Here is a 16,339-nt window from a genome sequence, read left to right as displayed (position 1 = left end):
GAAGTCGGTGAACTCGTATCAAGTAGGCCCAACACTTAGTTTCATGATGACCACAAACTTTGCATTCCCTACAAACAATCACCCTCCTTCGTGGCTTGTGGCTTTGTTGGGGTGGCGCTTCCACTCGCGTCATGCGTGATGGAAATACAAGCTTCACGTGCCAAGAAATCAGCAACAAGATTTCGAGCTCGAGGGATATGCTGAATTTTTACCTCTTCAAACTGGTTGCAAAGTTCCAAGGCCTGTTGATGTCGTGGAACCAAGCCTTTGCTCCGCACCTTCCACCTTCCACTAACTTGTTCACACACTAGTTGAGAATCTCCTTGCACCTCCAATTGCTTGGCCTGATGTTCTTGTGCCTTTTGTAGCCCAAAAATGAGCGCCGAGTACTCAGCTTGATTGCAAGTACTTGCGGGCGAAGACTTGCTGTAACAAAACTCCTCACCACCCGGTGAAGTGAGCTTCACACCCACGCTAGCCGCCTTGGTCGAAGGTTTGTAAGCTCCATCAAATTGAAGAATCCAAGATGTCATCACACCAAGATGAGAATTCGGACATCCCAAGTTTCTCGGTAATCCAAAATAGGTAGGAGGAGAGGGTGGGGAGAATTCAACACTTGAGCCAAACGTTCAGCACCAAATAAACTTGCAATTCTTTGTTGATAGTTTATCTTAAGCCCAAAAAGAATTACAATTTGAAGCTCGAAATGAGGCACAAAAGGCTGATTAGGTACAAATGGATTCCTTGGCCGAAACATTACCAACCATAGCCAAGGCCTAGAAACCTTTGTAATGAGATTGTGAATAAACCATTCAGGACGAGCTTTTCCACAGGAATCAACAAGCAGATGCGCCAAATCTCCCCCCAAGCTTGGGGAGCATCCCACCCTTCGAAGAAGGAAACCGTTTTGATTACCTCTGAAGCAGCAAGTAGTTCGATCACCGCACAATGAGTAGAAGTAAAGTCAAAATCCTCCCAGCGTATCAGTAGTTCGTCACCTTGAATTATCCACGGTGTGTCATTCCACCCGTCATCACCATCAATAATGCACTGGACAATTAGCCTTTGAAGGTCGACATGAAGATCAAGGAAGACATCTCGTGCATTGGTAGCCGTAAGGTGCGGAGGAACAGGCACCAATTCCTTAAACGCGTCGAGAAGTGACATAAATGTCCACTCTTCTCGTGAGGCGTGCGTCCGTGAAGTGGGCTTGGAGAAGTTCTGAATTGGCGATCTAGCAAGAGAAGTGGATAGAGAACATAAAATGAAATATTTTTGCTTTTTACAAGAAGAGCAAACTCCTTATGGTTAGAGAGTTACAGCTCCCGCGATTTCAATATATGAACAAAAATCATTACATTTTTACCACTTCCAACTTGTTGGCCCAATGATAAGACTTTCTTTTGTGAAGGGGGAGGTCTTGGGTTCCAATCCTACTCTTTAATAAAAAGAGAGGAGAGGAGAAGAGAAAGAGAAAGAGAAGAAGAAGAGAAGAGTTAGGGGGGGCGCGGGATCTGCTGTTACTCTTTTGCAGGGGCTTAGGAAACAGTCCGCGACCAGAGCAGTCCAGAAAACAGTCTGCGACCAGAGAACTGTCGCGCAGAAAACAGTCCGCGACCAGAGCCGTCCAGAAAACAGTCTGCGACTAGAGAACTGAAGTGCAAAAAACTGTCCGCAACAGTCCAGAGAACTGTCGCGCAGGAGATGCACGAATCGAATGCACGCGCAGTAGCTTAGAAAGAGCACAGATGGTATAGTTTTGTTGATGTAACCCGTACGAATAGAAGATTCGCCACCAACCGTGGAGATTCGTATCCCAGCAGCCACACCAAAACTATTAACCGGAAATGTAATCGAGACCAGAGGCTATAGACTAAGTATGGCGACGCTCAAAGGCCATAGAGAAGAGGAGAGCATGAGGGCGAAGGGATGACATAGGGGTGAAAAAGGAATTAGAAGGGGAGGGAAGGAAAAGGGAGACTATGACACAAGGGGAAAGGGAGAGGGGGAAGAGAAGCATGAACATGATAGGAGGAGGAATGTTGAGATGTAGACATCAAGGGAAGTGATCCATACTTTATTGGAAAGAAGGGATGAAAGGGAAATATCAAAATACTAGCTAGGTGGCTTTACAAGAATGAGCGTGTCTCATCAAGGAATAGCCCCTTCCTTTTATAGCCAAAAAGGGGGGGTCTCTCCACATTAATGTCTCCTCCCACATGCATGGTGTGGGTGGAAAAGTCTCCCATGTGGGCTAGGTGGGTACGCACTCTCAATTGTGTGCGACAACCCTTTGCCTCAATTTTCCACATAAATCAAGCCCCATATCTCAAGTCTATGATACTCCCTTGGTCTCTTTCCAATTTTATAATATGTTCAAACCTCTAGGAGGACAAGTGGAGGGTTGGCACAAGAAATCTTGCCACCTCATCCTACTTTCCCCATTATTTAACTAGCTCTCTTTGTCCTTCTATACCTCCCCCACATGAGCCTATCTCATATGGAGGGAATAACTCAATATAATAGCCATCTCCACCCATTTTATATTGCTTCTCCCATGGACTTTGAGCCATATCTCACTTAATGCATCCTAGGTGGAGGGGTGGCACATGGAGGAGCCATGCCACCTTGCATTTTATAATATTACTATCATGGATTATGTACAACACACCTTATGGGTCCTCTTACATGGAAGGGTGGCACATGGTCATGCCTTGCCACCTCAACCTTGGGCCCTATGCACACCATATTTTATTATACTATTGCCACATATACAAACACACATACATATTAATGCATTTTTCCTTAGACAATTTTATCCATAACAGTAGACCAAGCCATGTGTCTTTATACGTATTGGGTCGAATGCTAATGAATCCATTGATAGCCCCTATGCTCTGCATATTGTCCTAGCAACACCTGGTTGGATTGGGAATCAAGATGACTTAAAGGGATACCAATGCCATGTAATTGTTGTGTCAGACTAAGTATCCATGTGTAAGAGCAGTGGACAAGTGGCAATAGCATAGAATAAAGCTCTGAGGAGGTAGCCTCAGTGCTTTATTATCTTTTTAAGTCTCATTATTTCATTCAATTGTGCTTACATTGGATTGGTACTTGTCATGCCATATGGGGTTCTTGTTGTACTGTGCATGTTCCTACATCGAGTAAAGAAGGCATAACTCCCTGTAATGGTTCTTGGGGTCCTTCGTGCTGTAGCTATTGTAATGTATAACCTTTTGGCATCTTCATGTCCTTGTTTTGTTTCCAAGGAAAGAGAACTCACTCGCGTACTCTGCCACAACCAAACTGCAAGATTGTTTAATATACTTTTTTATTATGCCATCGAAGAAGATATCTTGGCTGTCAGGGTCCATTTTCTCTAGCTACCAACTGTGCTTAAGTAGCAATGTTCGATCTTTTGGAGGGCTAGTGCGCATGAACTCCTTGGTGTTGCTTGTCAAGGGTAAGGACAAACATAGGTACATTGCTTGTTATGCACTGATGTGTTGAGTATTGAGAATCACATTGTTGAACTTGTGTACTGTTTCATTGGCAGGTATTTTCCCATTGAGTGTTTTATTCAAAGCTTTTTTAACCACCTCTACGGTGGCCTTATCAGCCTTAGCGATGTACGACATACTACTGCTACATCTCCATGTGGGACCAGAATAAATTGGACGTTTGTATTTGCTTCCCATAGTTTTGATAATTTTGGGTTGAAGTCGCTAGCATGTGAGTCCTTGGGATGCCTTTTTAAGCAAAATTTCCATTGTTTGGTCATTGAGAGTAGGGCTAATAGTTGTAATTTTTCTATGAATGATTCAAAGTCAAGTTCCAAAGTGGATGTAGTTTGATTATCCTCTCGAAGTTTTGTTTATCCTTTTGATCTGGAAGTTCTTGCTCTAGTGGAAGTAATATTTGTGTGGTTCACATAGGAGCCCCTGGAAATTCCAAATCTACATCCTTTGCCACATTTATTGCAAGTTTTCAAGTGTTTGTGCATCTAAAGGTACTGCCTCGGCAAGTCCAATAGTGAAAGGCTTGTTGTTATGTATGTCAATGAATCTAATCACCTCTTCCTCAGAAGAATGTCCATAAGCTGGTGCATTGTTAACCCACAACAAGCCATGGTCATGCTGGCTCCCTCTGTTCAACCAAGAATGTGATGAAGAATGAAGGAGGCCCCAATTGCCTTAACATTACAAACGAGTTTTTCTTGAGCTTGTGCTTATAATCCAATGAGGTTCCTAGGCAAGTGAAGTCACTATATCCAACATTTGACTGCAATAATTTTTCAATGTTGCGTCTACAATTGCATCTCTGGCATGTAGTTCTCTGTCTTTAAGTTGTCCTTTTCTCATTCTCACCAACGTAGAGGTCCTTTTCTCATTCTCACCAACATAGAGGAAAGACCTGACAGACCATGATTTTCACTCTTATTCTTTTTTGTGAGCTCCCATTGGGTGACTTTTTCATACGATGTGTGCGGGGGGATCTAGTAATCTCTTGTGTTTCTATAGAATATGTTTGGGAAGGCTGTTAACCGTAGGAACTCACCCTTAGTATTTTAGGGCATATGCACACAGTAAGATGTCAAAGGGGTTGTCTCTCTCGACATCCTCTTGCAGTTGCATTGTGCAATGGCTATGGTAATGGAATGAGTACGATTATGGTAGTAATTCCTATGTATTCTTTGCAAGTGTGTGTTTAGATTAAAAACTCCCATCAATGATTGAGCCATACAATTAATTCCATCAATTCGATAAAAAGTTTTTTAAAAAGGGAAACATATGAGGAAAAAATGTTTAAGACACCTAAGTTGAAAAATGCAATAACCAAAATTTGCAAAAAAAAAACACCAAAATTAAGAATTTTCAATAATATTGAGTTTGACAAACACGATATTGAAAAAAGATGTCAAATCCTTAAGCAGTCCACATTCCGAGGTTAGGGTCCACTTACTTGCCACCATCCAACCAAACTAGATGTTAGAACATCAAAGTTGCAATTGGGTAGACAGGTAATGCCTGTTTTCCCCAGCTTGTTATCACTTTACCTAGGAACATTGACAACCATATGGATTCTTAGATTATATATATATATATATTGTTTAAGTCACAAGTGGACTAAGGATCAAATGAGTGCATGGGTTGAGGAGGGATTAGTGAAGGTATGAGAGAATTAGTGTGCTTGGTGCGTGGGCTGATTAAAAAGATAGTGTAAAGGAGAGATTTCATGGGGGGTTACAGAAAAGAATAATTCATAGTTGCATAAGTATACATGTGTGTGTGTGTGTGTGTGTGAAGTAATAAGTGATTCTATGAGATACATTTACTAATCAAAATTTGTGTGTGTGTGTGTGTGGCCCACCCCCAACCCAGAGGGTAAGACCACATGGTGGGGAGTAAGCCCACCACGTGGAACTTACTCCCCACCTACTGATAATAAGTGAATAAAAGTGGATCTGTATCATAAGTGTCAAAATAAAAAAATGATGCCAATAGTAAATGCATAAACCACTTCTGCAAAATAGATATAAAGGCTAGTAAAACTAAGGCGGATAAAAAAATGACTAGGGATTTTCCATGGTAAAGAATTATCCAATGGATGTGAATTAATTGTATGGCACTAGCCCGGACTTGGAATCAAAGTATATGTTTAGATTAAAAAGTCCCATCAATAATTGAGCCATACAGTTAATTCCATTAATTGGATAAAAAGTTTTTTAAAAGGGAAACATATGAGGAAAAAATGTTTAAGACACCTAAGTTGAAAAATGCAATAACCAAAGTTTGCCAAAAAAAAAACACCAAAATTAAGAATTTTTAATAATATTGAGTTTGACAAACACAATATTGAACAAAGATGTCAAATCCTTAGGCAAGAGGTCAGGGCCACTTACGTGCCTCCATTCAAACAAACTAGATATAGTTACGATTGGGTAGACAAGTAATGCTTGTTTTCGCCAGCTTGTTATCGCTTTACTTAGGAACATAGACAACCATATGGATTCTTAGATTTTATATATATATTATATATATATAATGCTTAAGTTACAAGTGGACTAAGGAGCAAATGAGTGCATGGGTTGAGAAGAGGATTACTAGAATTCGAGCGTTTGCATTCGAGTGAGGTGACAGTTCGAGCGAGGACTTTCATAAAATTGACATTCTAGTGTGATGATTTATGTTCAAAAAGTAGCATGCATTGCTTACTTCTACAATTGTTGTACTACCCATGATATAATGAGGAGTCAATTGCCTTACATACAAACAACAATTTTTGAAAAATGTTTTGCAATGTTTTTGCAAGGGTCAAGGAAGAAGGAGGGGTCGAAGAAAGGGGTTAGAGTATGTGTTTTTCTTGTGAAATTTCCATTTTCAAGGCAAAAGATAATGGGTGAAGGAGCCTCTTGGGAGGCTCCTTCTGCCAATTTTATTTGGGCCATAACTTGGTCAATCAAACTCTAAATATGGTCATGTTTGTAGTCAAAACGATCGAAATGATATGAATGAATCCATTTATCATGTTAGAATGTCTAAATTCTACAACTTTAAAAAGTTTGTACTTATCTTTGTTTCATCAGAGCTAAACCTTATCAAACTCTTATATTTTCGTAAATTTTTCTCATATAGAGTTCGGGTCCTTGGTTCTCTCCCTCCCTCCCACAGGTATATACATGGTCATGGACATATGAAGGTGATCCATATTTTGTTAGCATCATGGTCATAAGGTGATCAATAATTTATTAGCTCCATAGTTTAAACATTTTATTCATGTTATCATTTTGTGTACAAAATGGATCATATCATATGGGTAGCATAAAAATCGATGAGCTACATAGTACAAATAGTTTTTTGTGAAGGATTTTTATAGGAGGAGCTTCTATATCATGGATGGGACTATTTTTGTTTGTATGTAAGTCCACAAAATAAAGAAACTTGTTCAACTCACGTGCTACCTTACATAATTTTGAGTGACTACCTCGAGGTGTAGACATTGCAACATTTCCCCTTTTGTATCTATTGAATGATTTCTAACTTGCATGGATTTATTATTTATCAAATAATAGGTTTTCTCTTTGTATGTTGCCAATAAGTTTTCATTTGGTATTCATTGAATCATTGCTGACTTGTATGGACTTATTAGTTATCCCCAATAGTAGGTTTTATCTTTATATGTTGCCAAGAATCATACGAAAAATAAGTAAGAACAATCTCTAATATGGTCATGTAGATTCAACCATTTCTAGTAAAAAACTATTGCTATTATAGGTTCAGAAAAAGTTCATCACAAGCATCGCTCGAACTCTGGGCTCGCTCAAACGTAGTCGCTCGATGTTTTGACTTACTCGGCTGAGAAGGGATTAGTGAAGTGTTGACTCTGTGCCAACATGAACTTATGTAGAAAGAGAATGTGATACAACTTTGTGTTTCAACTTCTACATACGACTTCTACATGTGTGTTACAACTTTGTGATACAACTTTGTGTTACAACTTCTACATATGACTTCTACATGTAGAAAGAGAATGTGTTACAACTTTGTGTTACAACTTTGTGATACAACTTTGTGTTACAACTTTGTGATCCAACTTTGTGTTACAATTCCTACATGCAGAGAGAGAAGCTCTCCAACTTATATAAATACCCCATAATGGAATGAAGCCCACACTCTTTGGGGCATTGTGTTGAGTCTACTTTGGTATTCCAAGCATTTGTCTCAAGTGTCCATGCTTCCTTGCACTCCACGTCCAAAAGCATGTCCTAACCTTGCAACTCCTCCTCCCCTCTCCTCCAACCTGGCAACCCACCCTCTCCCTCTCCTCCTCCCTCCTCCTCCTCCTTCCTCTCTCTTCTTTCCCCCATGCTCTTACACCTTCTTCCTCTCCCACTCCTATGCTCCCCCTAAACCCTTTGTTCCTCAACCCTTAAAACTCCATGATCTACAAGGGAGACGAGTTCTCCACCATGTACTCTACCATGAACCTTGGAACCTCCTTCTAACCCTGGACTCCTTCTAAACCCTGGAACTCCTTCTAAGCCCTGGAACCTCCTTCTAACCTTGGAACCTCCTTCTGACCCTTGGATCCTCCTTCTAACTCTGGACTCCTTCTAAACCCTGGAACCTCCTTCTAAACCCTGGAACTCCTTCTGAACCCTGGAACCTCCTTCTGAACCCTGGAACCTCCTTCTAACCCTTAAACTCCTCCTAAAGCCTACAGCCCCCAATGAAGGCGAAAGCCTTCATTACCTCAATCATGATGATACACGTTCCTTTTACACATGCATGTACTTTGTTTGCTAACCACACTTAAGCCTATGTCTCTCACCGGAACACGGTCCTAAGCTACACATATACTACAATTGACAACTCTAATATATCTATAGGTGACAAAAAGCCTCAGAACCCTGCATACTGAGAGAACCCTGCTCTTCGTACGAAAGTGGTAGGAAAGAGCCAACATTTGATGCTATTGTCGGGGAGACTAGCATCTCAAATAGTGAGTAAACATACGTAGGTATGTGTAAAAAACAATCTACTTCGAACTTTCACTAATATAACACTCAAGGGTAAGGAGAGTAAATTTTTTTTTTCCATTTCTAGCCAAACATATCTACCCCAAGCATCAACCTTGAGGTTAACCTTAAGAAATTTTCTTTATTTCTTGAATAGAAGCCACATGATATACAATCAGGCTAGGTAGTGGACACGAATGCGTAGAGCTTGCAATTTCAATCATTTCACCTTTTTGCATAAAAGCAAACTGAGCTATCCATAAAGAGTTATGGCTCGGGAAGAGTTTAGGGTTAAACCCTAAACCTAAACTCATTTCGTATAAAAACCCACTCCACCCCCTCATTCTTCATGTTTCACTTTTTGCCTCCATTCTCTTCTTCATTTCGAGCCCTACACAAGACACTCCTCCCTCTCCCTCGACCACCACCTTACTCCCATCCTCACATTGTAAGTAACTTCGAGCCCATCTCGCAGCGATAACCCAGCCATCCACCCACTGTCCATTGTTCCTCAACAATCCTGTTACATCGAGAAAGACTTGGAGAGCGTTCAGGTGACCACCTCTCCCTTCCTTTCGATTTTTGTCTGTCAAGATTTTTTTTTTAATTTCTTTTTTCTTTTTTTCCCCCTCCCATTTCCACCACCCCCCTCCATTTCCATTACCCCCTCCCCCTTCCCCCTCCACCTCCCCCTCCCCCCTCCATTTCCATTACCCCCTCCCCCTTCCCCCTCCATCTCCACCTCCCCCTCATTTCCACCACCCCCTCCCCCCTCCCTCCATCTCCACCTCCCCCTCCCCCTCCCCCCTCCATCTCCACCACCCCCCCTTCCCCCTCCATCTCCAGCTCCCCCTCCCCCCTCCATTTCCACCACCCCCTCCCCCTCCCGCTCCCTCCTCCATCTCCATCTCCACCACCCACTTTTTGCCCCCTCCCCCCTCCATCTCCACCATCCCCTTCCCCCTCCCCCTCCATCTCCACCACCCCCTCCCCCTTTTCCCTCTCTCTTTCTCTCTCACACACTCTCTCTCTTACTCTCTCTCTCTTTCTCTCTCTTTCTTTCTCTCTTTCTTACTCTTTCTCTCTCTTTCTCTTTCTCACTCTCTCTCTCTCTCTCTCTCTTACACTCTTTCTTTAGCTCTTACTCTCTCTCTCTCTATCTCTCTCTCTCTTACTCTTTCTCTCTCTCACTCTCCCTCTCTCTTACTCTCTCTCACTCTCTCTTCCTCTCTCTCTCTCTCACTACCTCTTTCTCTCTCTTACTCTTTCTCTTTCTCACACACTCTGTCTCTCTTTATCTCTCTCTCTCTCTCTCTTTCTCTCTCTCTCTCTCTCTCTCTCTCTCTACCCCCCCCGCCGGTCGCTCCCTACCACTAACCTAACACTAACCTACCTAAGCAAGGGCCTTGCTTGCTGCTTGGAAGGCCGACACCCTTAGGGCCCTTGCTTGCTGCTCGGAAGGCTGACACCCGCAGAGCCCGCTGCCCCGCACCCCTCCACACTACCTCCCCGTCGCTTGCGTCGGTGCCCGCCGCCACGTCGCTTGTCACACCGCTCTGACTACCCCCGCCCTCGCCACCCCGCCCACAGCACCGTCCCCTGCCCCCTTCCCCTCTCATTCCCACGCCCACCCCTTCCCCTCCCCGTATGCCTCCACCCTCCCGTCCCCTCTCCCCTACCTTCCCCCCCCTTGCGAAACCCCCCCCCCCCCCCCCCCGCGCCACCGACGCGAACCCCCCACAGTCTCTCTCTCTCCTTTCTTAAAAAAAAAAAAAAACCTAACCATAAGGTATCCCTAGTGTTAAGGTAACCTTCGTTAGGTTAGCTTTAAATGCAGTTAGGTTAGGTTAGTTAAACTAGGCTAGTTACGTTAGGTTAACTAGGTTAGTTAGTCTAGCCTAGGTTGGGTTAGGTTAGTATTAACCTACATTAGGTTAGTTTAACGTTAGCTAGGTTAGTAAAACTGCTAGTTAATTACCCTTAGAGGGTTAGTTGAACTAACTGTGGTCAATTTAACATTAACTAGGTTAGGTTAGACTAATTGTTAGGCATCTCACTAGACAAATAGTTAGTCAACCTAACTAGATTAACTTGGCTCCAACCCCTCAGTTGGACCTAAAGTCCATTCACACCACCCTTAGGAACCCCCCCAAACCCCAAATTTTACCCCTTCTTTAACCCCTCGTAACTCCTCCGTTTGGGACCCAAACTGCCCCGTTTGAACCCAAATTTCACACACAAAAACACCACGCTATGCGGTATTTTTCCAACCTGTTGCACACCATTTTGGCATCCCTAGAACTCGCTCATTCGTGCCCCCGTGTGGGCCGCGTTTCACACAAATTCGTTCATATCTTCACGCCGTGACCTCCAATTAATGATCCGTCTGCACCAGCACATTTCTCTACACATGTAGAACAATCTTAGGAACATTATTAACACGACGGTCCCTACACAAACTAACACCACTCTAACCCTCCTAACAAAGCTACATCCACACCCACACTTGTGGCAGAGACACCCTTGGCAAATCTCACCCAATCTACATGCAGCGACGTTTCGACCAATGCCTTCGACTCCAACGCTCACCACATCTGCATATAACTCTGCTGCAATAACCGCCCCTGCCAATACCCCGAATCCCCCCTTGAGATTCAACCACTCCCTCTAACTCCTCCATGCCCCAACATGGCTGGACGTCGTCATGTACATATGAAACGATTAATCACCAAATGTGACCCACGCCCAGATGCAAAGTACCTCACGGCATGGTTCATTGTAGGACTCAGAAAGAAAATCCGAAAGGATATGAAAAAGATAAGCAGCTATGCAACGTTCAGTGTTGCTCATGCGGCAGCCATTGACATCGAGGATGGCATGACAAACTCAGACACTAGCAGTGATGACGGTAGATCTAGTACCCGAGATAAGCACTCCAAAAAAGGCAAATCCAAGTCTGTTGCTGAAACATCAAATGAAGATCGCCTAGAGGCCATGACCATGAAGCTGAAAGAAGACATGATGCATGCCATGGAACAAAAACTTCGCTTGTCTCAGCCGCCAACTCAGACATATCCACGGCGAGAAAATGTATGGTGTCCACATTGCATGGCAAACCATACAGCAAATGAGTGCCCAGTCCTCAGAGCCAGGATCACTGCACAAGCAAATCCACCACCAAGGTTGTTGTGCCATATCTGCATCGTCGGCGACCATGATGAAAATAGTTGCATCTTCAACATGCACAACAACCCGCCTCGAACTCAACAATACCAAGTGGCACCCATGCCAGTGTACAGGCAACCGGCACTTGCACAAGCGCCCCCAGCTCCGAGGCTAAATCCTATTCCCGTTTGAACACAAGCCCCACAACTACTCAAGAACTTGAATCCACGACCATATCCAAGAGCACCAAATCCAGCTCCTCAGGCAATTCCAATATATCAATTACAAGCCGAGGAAGTAGAGTCACCATTTGAGTATGAAGCAGAGTACCCAGTGTACTATGTAGAAGGTGCAGAGGGTCTAATACCAGTTTATGCAAATCAAGTACATCCCAACACATATCGCACACTAATCAAGTGCTACGGTTTTGGAGAAAATAACCGAATCGCAGAGTGTCCTCATTGTGGTAGCCCAGCTACTTTCCAACCACTCTACAGAGATTGTGGCATAGGACATGCCTGCATGGATTGTCCAATGAAAAATAAGGTCCCAGAACAAACATAAATAAAGCTTGACATCCCCATCGGCATCATTGGGGTGGACCATCCAAGTGTTGAGATATCGAGCTCCACTCGTGATATGCCAGGGTGACCGTTGTGCATTTATGTCACCGACTTGTTAACTGCAGATGCAGTTGGTACACTGCCCACGAATAATAGCTGGATGACAGCTATCCTTATCTACTCTAGTTCGTGGCTCAATTAGTATGCCACCTTAGTTAGTTGAGTTTGGTTTGAGACCCACATATAGGGTTCTTCTATTTCTTTGTACTTGAGTTCTTTTGGCTTTTCACAACTAAGAAGAGCAAAACTATTTTCAGCCTCCACCTGTGTGTGTATTCCCCCATTGTGTATGTGAGAAAGCCGCAAGTGAGACTCCTTCCCTCTCTCCCACTATCAGTTGGGATGAAGTAGTTGCTATAGTAGTTTACATAATGAACAGGACTCCCACTGCAGCAATACATGGCATGACGCCAGAGGAGATGTATACTGGTAGGAAACCAGATATTTCTCATCTAAAAATTTTTTGTTGCATTGCCTATGTTCATGTGCCAGATGAGTTGAGGTCCAAGTTGGATCCAAAAGCTGAGAAGTGCATCTTTATTGGTTATTCTCTATAGCAGAAAGGGTATAGATGCTATAACCCTTCTACTCGTAAGTTTACAGTGAGCAGAGATGTTGTTTTTGATGAGATGAGCAGCTGGTATAAACCAGTAAATGTGATGATTGATGTAGATGCACAAAATGGTAATGCTGCACAGAATTCACAGTAGCAATCACAAAATATTAGTGGACCTACAGTGTCCTCTAGCAGTGGTTCACATACTTTGCCATGGACAAGCAGATTGAGATCAGGAGAATCTCCTCAAAGCAATACAAATAGTGGTACACAGGTATCACAAAAAGGAAAAGAGAAGGTAGATCAGCTCATGTTTGATGTGAATGCAGGTCACTCTTATGTGGATGGTGAATCCAGTGGCTCTGAACAGAGCATTGATGATGAGTTGGGTATTCCTTCTGTTGTTACACCTGCAGTAAGGAAGACCAGGGATGTTTTGAGAGCACCTGGAAGTGAGCCTATTTTGCACAGGTCTACCAAAGCTAGATATCCTATGGATAGGCTGAAATATGATGGATTTACAGCCATTCACTATGCCTATATGGTCAAAGTGATAAAGAACCAGAACCCACTTCTTTTGAGCAAGCCATGGGAAAAGAAAAATGGGAGAAAGCCATGGATAAAGAAATGGATGCCTTGGAAGCAAATGCTACATGGGAATTGGTTCCTTTGCCTAAAGACAAAAATGCAATTGGCTATAAGTGGGTTTATAAGATCAAGCACAATGCAGATGGTTTTGTGAACAGATACAAGGCAAGATTAGTTGTCAAGGGGTATGCACAGAGATATGGCATTGATTATGAAGAAACATTCAGTCTGGTTGCAAGGATGGCAACTGTAAGAGTAGTCATTGCTATGGCTACATCAAAGGGATGGTCTTTACATCAGATGGATGTAAAGAATACTTTCTTGCATGGTGATTTGCAAGAAGAGGTCTTTATGGAGCAGCCACCAGGTTATGTTCATGCTGTTCATCCTGAGTTTGTTTGCAGGTTGAAGAAAGCCTTGTATGGCTTGAAGCAAGCACCTAGAGCATGGTCTGACAAGATAGGACAATATCTTGTCACTATTGGCTTTCAGATTTCCAAGGCAGATTTCTCACTCTATGTGAGAAAAACAGAGAAAGGTATTATGCTGCTTGTTATTTATGTTGATGATTTGATCATCACAGGTGATAGTGATGAAGATATCCTTCATGTGAAAATGCTATTGAAGCAAAAGTTTGAGATGAAGGATTTGGGAGAGCTGCTTTATTTCTTGGGAATTAAGGTGATTAGATCACCAAGTGGGATACAACTCTTGCAGAGGTAGTATGGATTGGACATGCTATCCAAATATGGGATGACAGGCTGTAAGCCTATTTCAGTTCCTTTGGAGCAGAATGTGAAGCTGAGCGCAGATGCAGGTGAGCTTCTAGAAGACACTACTATGTACAGACGCATAGTAGGAAGTTTGATTTATATGACTATTACTAGGCTAGATTTGAGCTATGTTGTTGGATTGGTAAGTCAGATTATGCATTCTCCAAGGAAACCGCATTTGGATGCGGCTAGACGCATACTCAGGTATGTGAAATCCACATTGCAGTATGGACTATTTTATGAGGCTGGGGTTCAGATACAGGTGCATGGATACACTGATGCTGATTGGCTGGTAGTATTTCTAATAGACGATCTACTAGTGGATATGTGTTCTCTTTTGGGAGTGCTGCAGTCACTTGGAGCAGTAAGAAACAGCCTACAGTTGCCTTGTCGAGCACAGAGGCTGAGTACAGGGGTGCAGCAATGGTTGCATGTGAGGTAGCTTGGACTTTATGATATGCATCAGTCTACAGATGGGCCAGTTGTCATTTATTGTGACAACATGAGCAGTATACACTTGGCAAATAACCCAGTCTATCATGCTAGAACAAAGCACATTGAGGTGCATTATCACTATGTGTGGGAGAAGGTTTTACTAGGTCTTATTGATCTAGTTTATGTTAGCATAGAGGATCAGGTAGTTGGCATATTCACGAAGGCATTGGGCGCAGAGAAGCTGCGCAAGTTTAGAGACCTACTTGGTGTGCAGGAATTGGGATTGAGCTCGAGGGGGAGTGTTGAGATATCAAGCTCCACTCGTGATATGCCAAGGTGACCATTGTGCATTTATGTCACCAACTTGTTAGCTGCAGATGCGGTTGGTACACCGCCCACGAATAATAGCTGGATGACACCTATCCTTATCTACTCTAGTTCGTGGCTCAGTTAGTATGCCACCTTAGTTAGTTTAGTTTGGTTTGAGACCCACATATAGGGTTCTTCTATTTCTTTGTACTTGAGTTCTTTTGGCTTTTCACAACTAAGAAAAGGAAAACTGTTTTCAGCCTCCACTTGTGTGTGTATTCCCCCATTGTGTATGTGAGAAAGCCGCAAGTGAGACTCCTTCCCTCTCTCCCACTATCTTCACACCAAGTCTGGGTCCCACGAGTGTAAATTCACAACCTGTAAATGTAATTACATGGCAACAGAAAGAGGCCACCAAGGACCCTAACATTCCAATCCAACCAAAGCAATTTCTTAAAAAGAAAGCACAAGTACCTCCACCTCTGCCAAGCAATGAGCAGTCGAGTTCATCCACATCAACTCTTGAGCCTCAAATAAAAGAAGCTCCATACCCAAATGCAGAGGTGGAGAAGGCTCACTTTCAGGCACTTCAACAATGGATACAAAAGGAACAAGCCCAATTTGAGGCTGAGAAAAAAGCTCAATTTGAGGCTGAGAAACAAGCTCAAAACCCAATCTATGACTTGGCCCCACAAAGTAATGATACTGTACTCGAGCCACTCCAGAGCATAATGTACCGCCACGTCAACTTGAAGGAGCCGCACTCTCTAGTATCCTGAGTTGCCCTGTGTCAATTTCCATCGGAATCCTTCTACGGAATTGTCCCAATCTCTGGGAGAGTTTCAAAGGATGGATTGAACTCGCAAATCCCCCTCCACCTATGAATGACATTGAAGATATCCCTGTGTGGATGGGTGAGAGAGATGACATATGCAACATTATTGTGCCTTTGATCCACAAGGCATATAATGAAGTCCAAGCCATAGTGGATGGTGGAGCAGGTGTAAATGTCTTATCAAAGGAGCTCTATGAAGAATGGAGTCTCCCACCAATGCAAAAGGCTAATTTCAACATACGCCTTGCTGATGATTCACGGGCGAATCCCTTGGGAATAGTAAATGGCATGTCCACAAAGATCATAGGAGTCTGCTTTTCCCTTCAATTCACAATCTTGGATCTCCCCAAAAAATCCTATCAAATCTTACTGGGACGTCCTTGGTTACAAGTGTAAAGAATAAGGGAGAGAGATAGGAGACTTAAGTTCAGCTTTCTTCACAGCACACAAAAGCGAGAGGACACAAGGTTGGAGGGTGAAGCCTTTCTTCACTTTTGCACACAACAACAATAATACAATAGAAGAGGGAAATAC

This window comes from Dipteris shenzhenensis, chromosome 28, assembly GCF_047967505.1.
Source record: "Dipteris shenzhenensis isolate YYH24624 ecotype China chromosome 28, Dip_SZ_1.0, whole genome shotgun sequence".
Taxonomy (NCBI): domain Eukaryota; kingdom Viridiplantae; phylum Streptophyta; class Polypodiopsida; order Gleicheniales; family Dipteridaceae; genus Dipteris; species Dipteris shenzhenensis.
This window is presented reverse-complemented; position numbering follows the sequence as displayed.